This window comes from Phoca vitulina, unplaced genomic scaffold, assembly GCF_004348235.1.
Source record: "Phoca vitulina isolate PV1807 unplaced genomic scaffold, GSC_HSeal_1.0 scaffold42, whole genome shotgun sequence".
NCBI classification, from domain to species: Eukaryota; Metazoa; Chordata; class Mammalia; order Carnivora; family Phocidae; genus Phoca; species Phoca vitulina.
Window position 1 is genome coordinate 545,762 of NW_022589745.1, and position 16,929 is coordinate 562,690.

The 16,929-nt window shown below is 42.9% G+C and overlaps 1 pseudogene; it reads right to left on the reverse strand.

Annotated features, from left to right (window-relative positions):
• Positions 1-14,391: 14,391 nt before the first annotated feature.
• Positions 14,392-14,774, reverse strand: LOC116648185 (annotated as a pseudogene).
• Positions 14,775-16,929: the final 2,155 nt, after the last annotated feature.

Consider the following 16,929-nt stretch of genomic DNA (forward strand, 5'->3'; position numbering starts at 1 on the left):
TAAGACACTGCAGTTAATGTGGGGAGAGAGACACAAAGTAACCCTGATCTTTGCTTTGAGTGATCCAAGTAGCTGGGGAAATGTTCTGGTCATAACCATCCACACACTGGGTAGAGAAACAAAAATCACGGTAGAATGTGGAGAACGGAGATACGAAGTCAGATAGTAGGAGTGCAGATTGAAGAATAAGTAGATATCAATTTATTTCTTTACATAAAAGCTTAGATAATGTATGGTGATTAACATAACAATAAAAAATTTTTTAAAAATAAAAGCTTAGAAATATTGTATTCGAATTTGGAATTTAAAGAGACTATTACATTTCTTATTTGGGTTTGATTTTGATATTTGAATATAATTTGAATTTCGTTTCCATAATTTTTGTATTAAGATCTCCTTATTAAATATTTCACGATCATTTTAAAATCTTGCAGCGAGTATTTAGTACTTTCTTTAACTAAAGACAGAAGCTACCGGCAAGCAGGTCACAAGCCGTGAGAACACAAGGGCAGTTTTGTGGATTAATGGGTGTAGCCATGAAGGGTCGGCCTCCCTCCTCGGGGAGCCCAGGCCCGTATGTTGTAGGGCTAGAAGAAACAGCAACACGACAGTCGATGGCAGAGGACAGGTGTCAGACAACAGCCCAATCTCCTGAGGCATCAGCTCCCTCTCGGCATGATGGTGCAATTGTGCATTTTCATCAATACGCGTTTCACCAGCCCAGGATGCCAGGTGTTTGTGAGAGATAAGTAGGACAGCCACATATCCTGGTCAGCCACGGAACATGCCGGTTTACACATTTCTTCATAAATAATTACTAATAGCAACCTCTTTTGTGTTCAAAACTGCCCTGTTTTGGATGATAGATTTCAGGATCACTCCAGTAACAGGGTACATGGTAGGATCAGTGGGTTCAAGATTACTTTTTGGCTGTAAATGACTGGTTTTGTCAGGAATGATGTTTTACACGAAATTACAGTGATGGATACACAAGTCAAGACATCCACAGTGTGATTACTGGGAGCAGCCTAGTGGGCACGAGGCCTCCGGTTTCTGGCCATTCCAACAGGAAGCAGTCCCTGCAGGGGACCGGCCTCTAGGGGCTGCTTCCTGAGCCCACTTGGCGGTCTGTGGCTCTCAGGTGGAAGGCTTGGCCAGCACGATGGGCAGACGGCGGGGAAAGGAGAGCGGGGCTCACTGAGCAAAGGCACGGCTCCCCATCATCGCGGTCACCAGCGATGCCTGGTGGAGGAGCTGGGTGCAGAGGGCCTTCTGTGCAAAGAGGACCATCGAGTGCACGTATGTATGAGACTCAGATCTCCTCCTCAGGGCGTATGCTTCGAGTTTCATCAATATAAATCTTCCGTAAGCCTCTCTTCACTAATTCCCCGGTTTATTTTGAAATCTCTGTCTATCTGCCCACCAGAGATGCACACAGATCCGTGTCCGTCTCCACCTCCAGCTGCCGCTCCTCTGTGTGCACCTGCTCAGGCAGAATCTGGCGCTCTCCACGGGAAAAGAGTAGTTACAGAGTAACGCATGTGTCACACGTCAGGAGACAACGTCATCAATAAATAGGAGAAATGTGGATAAATACATCATTAAGAACACGGACTTCATTCAAAAAACAAAACAAAACAATCAAACCTACAGTTAGATGTTTTTAGGGTTTCTTCCTTTTCTTTAAATACGACTAAATGACACTTTGTTGAAATTTAATGTGTTCAAGCAAAAGTCCTGGCTGTGGAATGCACCTTAAAAAAGACATAAAACTTTACTTCTGGCTCAGTTTTGAGCTCTCTTGGTCTTTGAATTAACTAACCAAAGAGTTAATGTTGCACGGGAGAGAGGACAGAATTAAAGCCGGCCAGCTTCCTTTGCTTGTAGAGGAGACAGTCCTTCCAAGTTTGCTCTGTCCTGGGCTTAAAGGTGTGCGGTCTTACTGGGACGTCGCCGCAAGGACAGCTGTTAGAAAATACACAAATAAAACCGTTGCATGAAACAAAACCGTTCAAAAATCTACTCCACGTTGCAAATGATAGTTTGATGTTTTAAGCAATATTTTTGTTAAATAATCATTGCTTTGGTATATTTTTTCTGCTAGGAGACACAGAGTCAGTTTTTACTTTGCTGGTTATCATGTGATATTTTACTTACAAGACATTTAATGTAAATGTGTTTTAATAATTACCTTTACCAAGAGAAACTAAAACTGAACAACAGGGACGTGAGAAAGTGAAAAATTTCTCTTTCTCTTGATTTAAAAATTACTCTGTCCAAGAGCATATTTTTATTTCCCTTAACCTCCATAAATTTACACTAAATTTTCATCATTTTTAAGAGTTCAACCCATCCTAATAATATTTCCCCCTTACAGCTGGAAAGAGCTTTTATTTAAAAAGAGGCCCTTCAGCTTTCTTAGGGAGGCGCTAACCGCAGCGGCCGTCAGTCGCAGCCGTGCTGGTGGGTGGTGGGTCCTCCTGCGTCTCGGGAGACTGCATGCCCCAGCGCCTCGGCTTATTTTCAGGGAGGACCAAGCACCCTTCCCCTCTATAATCTACTCTGCCTTAGTTCTTAATGGAATCCCAACTATTTACGCGAGAGTTGTATTTCTTATTTCATTTCATTATGCTTGCTTTTCATTGGGAATATAACTGGAACTGGGGTTATATATCTATTTTGAATTCATTCTGGCATAAAAAAACAAGTTCATTTAGAATTCTATAAGGAACCGAGACCCAGGTCTTCTCTCTCGCCAGGACCAGTTTTCTAGGAGAGTTCCCATTTTTTCACTTGGAAGTCTATCACAGAAAGCATCCGTCCCAGTTTAATAAAGGTTCTTCTTTCCTTGCCCTTTGGCACACTGTGATCTGAAGCGCTTGCAGGCTCGCTGAACTTCCTCTCTGCCGGTGCACGAGCCTCTCATTGGACGGAAATGTCCCTTGTCAATGTGAAGCCACAGGGACTGCCTTCTCAGTGACGGGCCATGGGCAGGCACGGCTGGAGGACAGGGGGTCCACGATGTGGGGCGCAGGCCAGCCTCCACCTGGGCTGTGACTGCAGAGTGAGGGGTGGGCTCGGCTCAGCGGGTCCTCCTGAGTCGGGACCAGAACAAGAAAGGAGGCTCTCCAGAGCCCGCAGCAAACTGAAGATGGGAGTCGTATGTCCAGATGGGGTAGGATGCCCCGGGCCAGCCTGAGGTTCCTCCACAGATCTTGATTCCCAGGAGAAAGCTGTGTGTCCCCATGACTTCCAATGCAGATGGTCATCCTGATAGTTGGTATATGTGTGTCAGCGAGATTCAAGTTGTTTAGCACCACTTGGAGAATTACTGATCTTGATCTACTGGAAAACAACCATCTTCATCCTAGATGGAGTTCCCAGAGCAGCCAGGAGCATTTCCTTATTGTAACTGTAATAAAGATGGCACATTTGGGGCGCCTGGGCGGCTCATTCGGTTAAGTGGCTGACTCTTGATTTCGGCTCAGGTCATGATCTCAGCGTTGTGAGTTCAAGCCCCGAATCAGGCTCCGCACTCAGCACGGAGTCTGCTTGAGATTCTCTCCCTCTCCCTTTGCCTCTCCCCCTTTCACTCAAATAATTTTTTAAAAAAAGAAAAGAAAAAATAAAATGATACCATTTACTATAGTCATTACATCCAAAGTCATCACATATGTATAAGGTCTTTACACCAAAACTTAAAACATTACTGAAGGAAGTGAATGGAGACCTAGCTACATGGACGGATACGCTATTTTTTGCATTGGAGGAAGTGATATACTGAGAATAAGAATTCTCCCTAAATCAGAGCAGGTACTTTTTGTTTATTTGGTGACAAGACACTCACTAACCTAAAATTTACATGGGAACAGAAAAGACCAAGAGGAGCAGGAAATCCTGAAGAAGAGTGAGGATGAGGGTATACTTACCCAATATCAAGATTTGTACAGAGACCTGATTTAAGACAAAAGTGGTGTGATGTAACAATGGGAAAGTCTTTTTAGTGAATGGTGCTGGATCAACTGGGAGTACTTGGTGCAAAACTCAAATCTAGATGTACTGTGAATCTAAACATGAAGGTGAAAAAACCCAGCTTCTAGAAGATAGCTTGCAGATATTCTCCTTTGTTACTGGGGTAGCAAAAAAATTCTTTAACAGGATTAAAAAAAGCTCTGATGATAAAGGAAGAGGAATTTCTATTTATCGCAGACCCTATTAAGAGTTTCACAGGGGATGAGAGAATATTTGCAATACACATAACTATCAGGGAATCGTTACAGTGATAATAATACTAATGTCTATAAATCAGAAAAGACTGTCAAGAAATACAAAATACATGAAGAGGCAATTTACAACAGGGAGTCTCCAAATGGCCAGTAAGTATATGAAAAGTTGCTCAATCCCATTAGCCCTTAGGAAAATGAAAATGAAAACCAAAATGACAGAAACAAGCAACCCAGTGAAAAGGCAATCTATAAAGTGGGACAGAATATTTGCAAACCACGTATTTGATAAGGGGCTGATCTCCAAAATATGTAAGGAATGCCTACTGCTTGACAGCAAAAACAAGTAGCCTGATTAAAAAGTGGGCAAAGACTTGAAAGGCGTTTCTCCAAAGAAGGCATATAAATGTCCAAGAAGTATATTAAAAGATGCTCAACATCATTAATCATGAGGGTACTGGAAATCAAAACACAATGAGATACCACCTCACACCTGTTAAGATGGCTATTATTTTTTAAAGTATGTGTTGTCGACAATGTGGAGAAATCAGACCCCCTGTGCATGGGTTGATGGGAATATATCCAGCAGCGTGCAGACGCTGTGGACAACAGTGTGGAGGGGCCTCGGGAAATTCGAGTAGATCCGTCACATGATCCAGCAATCCCACCTCGGGGTGTTTATCAGAATTGAGTTCAGGATCTCGAAGAGGCACCCGCACTCCCATTTCCAGAGCAGCAATATTCACAGCGGCCAAGTTGATGTTCATCGATGCGTGGATGGACAAAGAGATTGTAGTGCATACTCTCCCAGTGGGTTAGAATTCAGCTGTAAACAGAAGGAAATCCTGCCATGTTTTTAATAACATGGATGAAATGTAAGGTCTTCTATAAGCCAGTCATGGGAGGGTAAACACTGCATGATTCCACTCAACAAGGTGTGTGAAGTAGTCAGACCCGTAGGAGCAGGGAGCAGGATGGGGGCTGCCCTCGTGCATTTTGTCTTGTTTGATTTTGAGAGTCTCTTCCTTACTGTTGTGATGTATTTATACAATAACCTAGTATGTGGCACAAACACCAACCCCGTACACAGCACATAGGATTATCACAGACATACGGCTGCACGAGACAAGCCACACGCACACTCACACAGAAGCACGCGTGCATGTAAAATACACACAAGTCACCTCCAAGAGGTCGGAGCCGTAAGCTGTGGTGTTAAGTAAGGGCGGGTCTTACCTCCAGTGACGGGGGCAGCATTCAGGTGTTCTGACCTGGACTGGACGGCATGGGTGCGTTCACTTTGGGCACTAAATCAAATTACAATGTATTCGTCACTTTACTCAAGTGTGTTACACTTTGGTATAAATGTGAGTCAGAAAGGGTAAACTAAGCCTAAACATATCAGGAAGGAAAACAAGCCCTATCAGCCTGATCTAAAGGTCTCTGCACCATGGAAGCTGTCCTCACACCTCTGCTGTCCCTAGAGACCCTGCAGAGCGCCGACCGCTCTCTCGCTCCTGCAGGAGGGAGCCCGTGAAGGCGCTGGTGGCCTCGCCCCAGCCCCTGTGCGCTTGGCCGTGATCAGCAACCCATGCTCCCGCTGCTAATCCCTGACCCTCCGCAGGGACCGTGCATCCCGCTTCTGCCATCTTGCCCCTCAGCAGCTGAAATCCGTGTTCTGTGCCGAAAATGAATTTTCTTACAAATTACTCTGTCATTATTGTTTTTAAATAGATCTTTCAGGCAAGTAGGTTTGTTACTTCTTCCGTACATATTTAGAAGGCCGGAGAGCTGAGGGGACAGGTACTTTCTGAACTCAATCATACCCAGTGGTTCTTCTCGCTGCACAGGGAAGAATTGTTGAATTTGACTCATTGTTTCAGTGGGCTAGCCGAGAAATTTATAAACAGATAGTGGGATTTCTTAAAGACAGTCCAGATGATGAGGTGGGAAACATTGTGTTTGATGTGGGAGGGATTCAGCCCCTGAAATATTGTTTACAAAATTGCCTGCTGAATCTTATCACGGGAAAACAGATTTCATTTTCAAACACTTAGGTTTGAAAGGCATCTAAAATTCAATACCTGTGCCAAGCCTTCAAATGCTTTGAATGCTGAAAAGCTAAATAGCATTGAACTTAAAAATGCCTCTCTTCCCAATGCTTAGTTGGGCTGTTGGCCGCTGGGTAGCCAGGATGAGGCTGGTCCTTCCCTTCGTTTTCGGTCTCTCAGCGAGGCGCAGAACCTCACCGACCTCCCTGCCTTGAGCTCCCTTGGAAGCCCCTGGTCCAGCCTCTTTTCAGCTGGTTTTCCAATAACTATGTCTTCGGTGTTGCTGAGCTGATTTGGTAAGTTGCGAAAACAATGAACACTTTAAAAGGCTAGTTTCACATAATTTCCAACCACATAAACAATATAAAATAAAGTTTATAAAATGCTGATGAAAGCACATAATCTTAGTCTATTCCATGCCTAATACCCCCCAAATAATCATCAATCAGATTGAATATGTGTGAATTTAAATATATATAGTAAATAGTAAATACACATGTGTAAGGATGAAGTCACCTTCAACAGGCCTGATAGGACAAGCTCTTTGTTCTTGGATCACAAAACATTCAGTTATTGATAATATGGAGGAAAGAACATCATATACTGCATGGTTTAGGGTGACCACAGAGGATTTGGACTCATTTTTACCTGGGCTTGAATTTTTGCAACTTGTGAGCTTATATTATCCCAGACAGAAACAGGACTTCTCTAAGGATGATCTTCCTTATTAAAGGATCTACCACATGGTTTGTGTGAGTATTAAATAAATGTGCACACACACACACACAGCACGGACACAAGCACATAACAGGGAGAAGGAAGACAAGCTCTGGGCTGAGCAGTGAGGTGAGCCCGTGAGCTGCTCCGGGGTCTCTCTGCAGGCCTCCTGCAGGGTGCGTTTTGCAGGTTGGCTGGTGTCGTGGAGCCCATGTGGGAGCAGCTGGAGACCAGGTGCACACCACCTGGAAAAAGGAACAGGACCATCCCAGTCTGCATGTGAAGTTCTGGGGCTTTGGACCAGAATTGCTGCTTCTCTCGGCATAGCCAGCCTCTGGCTCAGCATCGCCTCTTTTAACCAAAGCATAGACACCAGCTGTGATCTTTGGGAGAGGATCTGAGGGAAAGACCCCGCAGGAGCCCCAGTGTCGAGACTTGGTCCCTTTCTTGTTAGGAATGCTTCAGACGAGGAGAAAAAAGCCTTGGGGTTGGCAGAGCACTGCTGTCTGTGCTCACCTAGCAATGCTGGGGACTGTGTGCTGGGCATCCTGACACCTCCTTCCGACTGGTTCCCGGGCCCACATCCTGTCCTAAATCACGAGTCGGGATCCCTGGTCCTGGCAGTGTTCTACCACAGGACCTTGTGCGTGTGATCCTCAGCAGCAGTTTCTGTGCTGTATTTTTTACTGTGGAAAAATGTGCATCACATAAAGTATATCATTTAACCTTTCATGAGTACACAGTTATTGTGTAAGTACATTCAACCCTCTCCACCAGCCATCTCCAGAAATTTTATATTTTCCCAAACTGAAACTCTGCCCCCTTCCTCAGCCTCTGGTGCCACCAGCTACTCTCTGTCTCTGAGTTTATTGACTTTACATCCTTCATATAAATGAAATTATAGGGTGCTTGTCCTTCTCTGATGGGCTTATCTCAGGGGCATAATGTCCTTAAGTACACACACCCCGTAGTGGGTGTTCCTTATGAAGGTTGAGTGATATTCCATTGTATGTATATTCCACTTTCTGCTGAATTTTTCCAAAATTTTTTTCTTTATCAATTGAGCTGATTGTGTGCTTCCCCCCACCTTTTATTACTATAGTGCATTACATCTATTGGTTTTCCTATGTTGAACCATTGCTAGGATATATCCAATCTGCCCACTTGTATTTTAATGGATGGTTGGATTCTGGTTGCTGGTATTCTGTTGAGTTTATCTGAGCCCACATTCATAAGGGATATTGGTCAGTTGTTTCTTGTATTGTCTCTGTCTGGCTTTGGCATCAGGGTGCTAGTCTCCTGGAAGGAGTTGGGAAGTGTCTCTCTTCATGCATATTTTGGAAGAATTTTAACAAGGGTTGATTTTAATTCTCTTTAAATATTTGGTAGAATCAGCCAGTGAAGACATTGGGTCTCAGGTTTTTCTTCATTGGGAAGTTTTGATTACTGAATTAATCTCTTTACTTGTTATAGGTTTGTTCAGATTTGTGTCTCTTCCTGATTCAGAGTTTAATTTGTGTGTTTCTATGAATTTTCCACCACTTCATCAGGGTTATCTAATTTATTGGCATACAAGTGTTCATAGTATTGTCTTATAATCCTTTGAAATTCTGTAAGGCTGATAGTAATATACCCACTTGAATTTTTGAACTAAATATTAGAAGCAGACAAGGACTATACAAGGAGCCATGCTTCTTAAAATTTAGAAGAGTACATAAATCTTTGCAAGAAGACAGGTGGAAAAAATACTGACATTAAGGAACTCTGTGATGCCTTTGGAGGATTTATTTGCTCTGACATTTGTAAATAATTTACACATGCTCACAAAATTCCTAATGTCACTGCAGGAATTTCCAAGCTGCCCTTCTAAAGGAGGTAGCCTCTTACACTCAAACTTGAACTTTAAATTGTAAACCAAATCCCAGAGCTCAATTGTCCATTGGAGAAAATGCAGTGAATGCAGGAATAGGAGTGACAGATAACAGAGTTGGACCTCATGGCCGTGGTTATTCTACCTGGCCCATGGCAGCTGGTGCTGCTTGAAATCCAGCAGGTGGCACTAGGTCAGCCTCTGGGGGACGCTGCCAAGTCAGGACAGGGAAGCTCAGAAGGTTTTCTTTTTGTTTTCTTGTTCCTTTCCTACATGAACACAAGTACATGTCCTTGTTAACTCGCACGGTGTTTGTTGTCTTAAAGCATCATGGTAATGCCTACGTTAGGTGTCTTTGTTTGGGGGATAACTGGTTCCTTTATGGGAATGGGTCTGTTGACTTAGTAGGGAGCTCTTGTTCCAACGTCTGGTTGGCATGTGAGGTAAACTGCTTACATTTTGTCTTCCCCCCAATAGCATCTTTATCTCTTTGTTTGGGAAAGCATGATTTGGGAGCACGATAGTTGCTCTTTCCCCCGGCACTCAAAGGCCCATGCGTCTGTGCTTGTGCGCACTCCTGCAGATGCTGGGCCCATGGGTGCTCATGAAACTGCACTTTTCCTCTCCCTCCCTCTTCTCTCCCCAAGTGGTGTGCGTGCGGGGGGGGGGGTCACCGGTGTCAGAGTCAGACTGTTCAAACCTTAATCAATCACTTTCCTCCCCTGCTCTGAGCCTCCACCTGTTAATCTTCACCCTCATCCTGTGTGTGCATCAGAACCACGGCAGCACAACAAAATCTAGCTGGCCATAAAACAAATTAAGTTACGTTATCCTTCATGGGTGAGATTTGTAATTTTCCCTCTATAAAGTTATTAGATACCTTTGAATTTTGAGACAAATAAGTAAAGGCTTGCTAAAATTTAACTATTTGCTAACTCCAGAAAACTCTTTTAGATTGTTGTAGCAGATCTTGACTGAGTAGAATAGCTGGGACCTGAAGTAGAATAACCATTGGTTCTGAACATTGACTTATTGGCAATTAGTTTCTAACTGGTTGACCATGTTCAGTTACTTAACTTTGACCTGACGTGTTTCTGTAGACTTTGCCTAATGCATGTCTCAATTTCGTCTCTGTAAAACAATACATGATTTGCTTAAAAAGCTCTTTATCCTAATATCATTTTGGAAGCTCTAAATAATTACTACCTAATAAGTGTTTGGGACAAACATTTAAATCAAAATAGTAATATCCAAGAGCCCTTCCAAATGGATCAAGATCTTTATGACCTTCATTCTTCCATTCAGGGCCCCACAGCTGCTCCTGGTTACTTCCCAACCTGAGATAAATATTTTTTTCTCTGGCTTTCAGTCTTACCTCGTGTGCCTTGACTCTGGCCAAGGATCCAGCTTTTCAGCATTTCCCACCCTGCGTGCAACACCTCTGTCACCCTGCTCCCCTGCCATCAAGGAGTATGGGTCTAAGTTTGTATTCATACTAAGTGTGGAACTAAATTCCACAGTCTTGTCTCTCAACACATCCATGTGCCAGAGCTGGGTGTAACAGGTGCCTGCCCCTGGGTTCAGATCTAGCTCTGTCACTTTTTATTTGATCTGGGTGAGTTCTATGAACTCTGAGCCTCATCTTTTTTAATATGGGAAATGGGATAATGAATTTCTACATGAGAGCATGTGTAAAAAAGGGACACAGACATGGCAATTCCAAAGACAGTCGGCAGAATGAGGTATGTATGTTATTCTGGACTAAGTAAGGGGGATAGGCATCTGAGACTTCAGAGGGAAAGGATGCAACGCATAGGGAGATGAAACAGAGTTTTCATGGCCTCTCAGGAGCAATGGGGCACAGAGAGAACTGTGATGCTACAGGCCCTGCCAGGTTCCTCCCTGTCCACCACCCAGTTCACATCACAATGTCATGACCATGGTGACAGCTCCCTTCCGGGACCAGGTCCTCCATCTAAATTCATTTAGGCAGTTGAGGGGGAGGTGAAGAGGTTTTCCTGTATCTGCTGGGTCTAGATTGCTTTAAAAAAAAAATTATTTATTTATTTGACAGAGAGAGATAGCGAGAGCAGGAACACAGCAGGGGGAGTGGGAGAGGGAGAAGCAGGCTTCCCTCGGAGCAGGAGCCTGATGCGGGACTTGATCCCAGGACCCTGGGATCATGACCTGAGCCGAAGGCAGACCCTAAATGACTGAGCCACCCAGGCGCCCCTTTAGATTGCTTTTTAACTGCACATAGTCTTCATGCAAAGTGTCCTGCCTGCGGGTGGCTGCCCGTGGCCGCCAGAGTGGAGATCTTCAGAAGGTCTGGGTCTTGAAGAGACCCTGTTGCTCCATTCAGCGGCACAGAGGCTATGCACGGTGCGGGACCTGCAGTTACCTGTGCGCTCTGTGACGTTAGGCGCGCGCCTTCCCCTTCCTCAGGCTTGGTTGTCCATTTGTAAGCAGAGTGCGATACATTACAACTGACTAATCCACGTGAAGCACTCAGCATTTTATGCAGGGTTGTATAGTTTCAAACAAAAGGAATACAACGTAACTCATTATTTATACTATTTCCCTATAATCCGTTCATTGTTTCCTAAGTTACCTAGCTTTGCAGTCTACAAACCAGATTTAAAGATCTGTTTTATTAATCAAGGATAACTAAACTAGCCATCACCAATTACTCACTGCTCCCCAGGACCGCATTCCCTGAGATGCACAGCGGTCTTTGCAGAGTCTTCTATTACCACGTCTGGCCACTAGATGACAGGTGGCCCCTCTCCTGAGGTCTTTCTGTCCTAAGCTCTAGGATTCTGCATCTTTTCCCATGTTCCTTAAACAATGAATATTTATAACATTCCTCCATTGTCTCTTTAATAATTCTTGAAACTTCTTGTGCCTTCATTATCCCCCCAAACAGATTATTGTTCAAATTTCCCGTGTGCTAGAAATGTATTTGGTGTCCATCGCATGACCACAGCTGAATGCGCCTGGCTGGGAAGCGGCCACCGGGGCTCCCGCGTGGCCCCAGTGACCTTGACTGGGGTGCGGAGGGTCGGGGCCGCGTCTGGGCTTTCTCGCAACCATGGGAGCGTGCAGGTGTGACTGCATTTGAGCGTCTGCGCCCACTGCCCGTTGCACCCTTTCTGCAGAGGATCCGGGCACTGGGAAGGGGACTTGGAACGGTCAGTCCCAAGCTCCTCGGTTTCTTGAGGCTGAGTCAGTCGTTCGGTCAAGGTCACATTGCTTTCTGAGGCATCTCCAAGGCAGTTTTGGGCCAGAATCCATCCTTATTTGGAATGAAGCATTTAATGGCAAGTATGCAGAGCACGGCATCACGTGCCCAGCTGTGCAGGGAAGGAGAGCTGTCCCAGCCGAGCGCAGTCTCCCTTTGCTCCTCTCCACCAGCCTGTGGCTCCCAGTGACAGCGGCCCTCGGAGGCAAGGCCAGCCTGGGGGCTCTGCCGTCTCAGAACGCACACTTGGAGGGCCTCCGCTTTTTCTTTTTCTTTTTTTTTTTTTAATTTAACAAACCATATTAACAATGTTCATGCCTCGCTACTCACAGAATCCAGGTCAAGATTTTCATGTAATTATGAAGGGAATGTAAATTATATAATCACATCTTTATAATTTAAGAAGTGTTCTTACATAAGTATCATGTTGGGAGATATGTAACTACAATCCTAAAGCCACATATTCTCATTCTTCACTGAGTTATGTATTTGGAAAAACATGTTCCTATAGCCTGGTATTACAAGCCACATAGCTACACACACGCAGGGTCTTGGGACAAATCTCTTTGTCCTGTCTTCCAAAGCGTTATTTTTTTAGAATGAGTTCTGAGATTCTTAAAAAATAGGCCAAAGTGTTTTCTTGAAACTACAAATTCTTACCAAAGTTCCTTGGGGGATAATTGTTTGTCCTTTTCCAAAGTCAAGTAAGAGAGTTTTACTTTCAAAACTCGGTCTTTCAAAAAAAATGACTATGTAGGACCTCCTTTCTTTCTACTCACTTCCCTTATGAACTTCAGAAATAAGGGACCTGTGAAATGAGAAATCTCTGAAGTACGTGAAAATTCTCTGTATATAAGAAAACAAATAATTGTATATATACCCATTTAGTAACTTACTTTTTAGTAATAAGTATTTATTGATATTTGTTTGTCTAATTTGGACCTTATTGGAATGATTGCCTTTAGCTTGCCTTCAGTAGCCATCTAACAGACAAGTGTGTGCATTAATTACTAAAGTAAATCAACTTCACCAAGTTCTATTTATTTCTTCCGTAGCCAAAGGTGTTCCCAGAGACTTAACTACTTTTTATTAGCTTAATATAATAAGAAATATTTTTGTTGTGTCTATTAAGATCAGGAAAAACTTTTAATTTCATCTGTATGATGATACTCACAATAAATAGATTATTTTAATTCTTATAAATACTAAAATATGTGTAAAAAAAAGCACTATTTCACCTTGTATTTTATTGAATGTTTAAGAAAAACACATTTTTCCTTTCTGTTAGTTTCTCTTTCAGAGGTCATGATTTTCAGTCCAAATCCAATCTGTTAATTGTTCAGTTAATTAAAAACAAATAGGAGCATTTGCTCAAACCTTTGTGCCTGCAATATTTTAAGAAACGATAATAACTGATGTGAATAGAAACCTGCAGAGAAAGGTTCAGCTGTGCGGCATGGCCGCTACACTTCGGGGATAGGATGCCTGTGAGCCTCCAAGGCGGCCAGGAGGGGTCAAGGTGAGCTCCCTGGGGCCAGCCCCTCCCATGGACCGTCAGGTGTGTGCCCGTACGGATCCTCCTTTCTGAAGCCGCTTCATGTCCTGTTTTTCTCACTTGTATCTAGAGTCCTGATTACTAACCTGGCTGAACAGACAACACCAAGACCACTTTAATTCCATCTCCAGGGTTAGAAAAATATCCCTCTGGTGCTGTTTTTAGCTGCCTTTTCTTTATTGAAAGTCCAGCTAGGATTTAGCATTCAGTTACTAGTCTCTGAGTTCTCCAGCTGTTTTTACTTCTTCCTTTGGGCTCTCACTGTATTCTGCTGATGTCTTTATTAGCCTATTTATTATTTGTATTTACTTACTTTTCCTCTTCTGTGTTTATACTGAGGCTCCCAGAGGCCAGAGCTGCACCTTATCCTCCTTTTTCTCTCTACTCTGGTGCATGGTAGATGTTCAATCAATGCTGAATGTGTAACTAGCCTAGAGTAGGGCCCACCCAGGATGGTCCTCATGGTGGATGCTCCAGCATGGAGGTTGTTGGAAAGCACTGGATTATTCTGAGGGAGAACTGTAAAAGTGTGTTCTTCATCTTCATCCAAATCAAAAATGATTTGGCTATATCAATGCTATTTTTCTTCCTTAGAAATGCTCCCCCTCTGAAGAGTGGCTTTGAGTCTCATTGTGCCCTTTTTTTAAAAAAGGTTGAAAAGTTTATTATTTACATGTATAAAGAATGTGAAAATAGAAACTGGGATAAGGCACAGTCAGGAAGATGATTTCAGCTCAGTCAGTCATGATAAGCCCACCTACCCCACAGTCTTCAGAGTTCCCCTCTGGTAGGTAGTTGCGAATGATGATGGGGATTTTTTGGGCCTCGGGCTCTTTCCCAGCAATGAGCAAGGGACCTGTCTCGCCCTCCAGCTCCACCGTCATGGGGGCACGCATTGTGATCGGGACGCTCGGGTACCCAGCACGCGGGCTCACTTATACTTGGTCACATACAGTGCGGTGATTTGCTTCTGGTTTGTGTGTGGTTGCTCTCCAGAGCAGAGGCTCTCAACGTTCTCTGGGCCTTTCTCCTCAGCATTTTCCAAGTCACCTAGCCCTCCATCCTCCTCCACATCTTCAAAGCTGTCACTGCCAGTATGGTCCTCATTGTCTGACATGATTCCCGCTCTGCAGCAACCCGGCTCTTCACCCCAGACTGAATCTGCGTCGGCATCCTGGGGACAGGGCAACAGCACCGATGTGGCTGGTTTACGTCACTGGCTTTCCTTGCATGAAATGTTCATGCTAAGAAAAAATTGAGAAATTGCTTTCAAAATAAAGGAATAAAGAACATCTACTGTAAAGATTGAATATTTTACAGAAGACAGTGAAATCTAGAAGAAATTTCAAATTTAACTTATTTTATCTTTACTATTCTCAGACATTGTTGAAGCTCTAAGTTGATTAATATCAATGTTTAGGAATAATTATTTTGAAGATCAATTCCCAGAAACTATATTCAAAGCAAAATGGAAGTGAGGATGAATTTTAATATATTCTATTTTGCTTAATTACATACAAGACTTAAATATCCAGTGTATGAAATCCAAGTATGTAACAAACATGTGCATTTTGTGCCCATTGATTTCTCTTCCAGGTGTCCTGTTTCTCCAAATGACTGAGAGATTTTCCTCTCAGAAGAAAGTCTATTTCTGCTTTTCCCTAATATAACACAAGATATGGGGAACTGACAGGGAAATCTCTGGCTTACTCCGATGTACTGCTTACTCTGTTGGTATGGACATGCTCTGTGACTCTCAGCTGGCTATTTTATGTGAGCATTAAAAGATTTTTATTTGGTTAGGGTTATTGATGGAGCCTCCTGAAGAGCTCCCAGGCTGATGTAATGTTGGAAGAGGTCACCAAACAAATACTTTCCCGCCCCTTTCCATACTCTACCTTGTCAGGCATGGCTGGTCTGTGGTCGTGTTCTGCCTGAGGATCCTGTCTGAATTTTGCACCAAAATATTTTTTGAAAACACTGCTTTAGTCACATCAAGGAACTCACTAATTAGATATGGCCTATAAGAAAAAAAATAAACCCTTATTTTCAATACAAAATCTTAGTGTATTCTATAGTTTAGAGGTTCATGGACTTGCCAGGATACTTATTCATAACTGGGGGTGCATTCAAGGGTATATTGTAAGAAGTGTTTTCCCCAGAAAATATAACAATGTGACAGCTGCTGGAATTTTTCTTTTTTTAAAGACTTATTTATTCAATTGAGAGAGAGAGAGAGCAGGAGAAGAAGGGGCAGAAGGAGAGAGAGAGAGAATCTCAAGCAGACTCCACACTGAGCACAGAGCCTGATGCGGGGCTCAATCTCATGACCCCAGGATCACAACCTGAGCCGAGACCAAGAATTGGATGCTTAACCGACTGTACCACCCAGGAGCCCCCAGCTGCTGGAATTTTGCAAAAAAAAAAAAAATCTTTTCTCATTGATAAAAATTATGTTTGCTTGAAAAATATATATATTGGTCAGTCATAGCTTAGATTATATTTCCCACCCTGTTTATTCACTAAAATGATTCCATATGAAAAGATCACACTGGTTACTTCCCAAAGTCACAATGCACTGGATGTTACTTTCTAGTGGCAATTCAGGGCCAAGGGAAGAAGAGAAAATGGCGATGTCATGCCCACAGTTGGGGTGACAGCTGGAGAAACTATTCAGGTGATTGGATATCAACTAATAGCCCAGTGGGAAAAGTAGAGAACATTACTGATATCAACTCGGGTGGAGGGAATACATGACATTACTTGTGATATCTGAAACTCAAGAGAGGAAGTTGAGAGTAGGGACACAGGACAGAAACAGAGACAGAGATGAATGAATAGTGTCTCCATAATCAGAAGACAGCAAGGCTTATAGTGCTGGCGCATAAATTAGCACAAAGTTTCAAGAAGGACATTTAGAAAAGCTTTATTATGCTTCCTACCATTTACCCAGAAATTTCACTTATAGGAATTTTACCAAAAGAATAAGCACAAATACCAAAATTTCTTAACAAAAGTTAACAATTCATCAACCATTTATTTAGACAAAATATGGAAACAAAATATTGGAAGTAGCCTAAATACCTAAGAATTATTAAAATAAGTTGTGGCATATACCTAAGATGAGATACTCTGAAGAAAATATGTATTATGATGTAGAGAAATATAAAAATATAATAAAGTGTAAGTATTGTGCTCCAATTGTCCTATATATATTTTACATCTCCATTTTACGGCAACCGAATAAAAGTGCATTTCCTTTTTAATTTTAC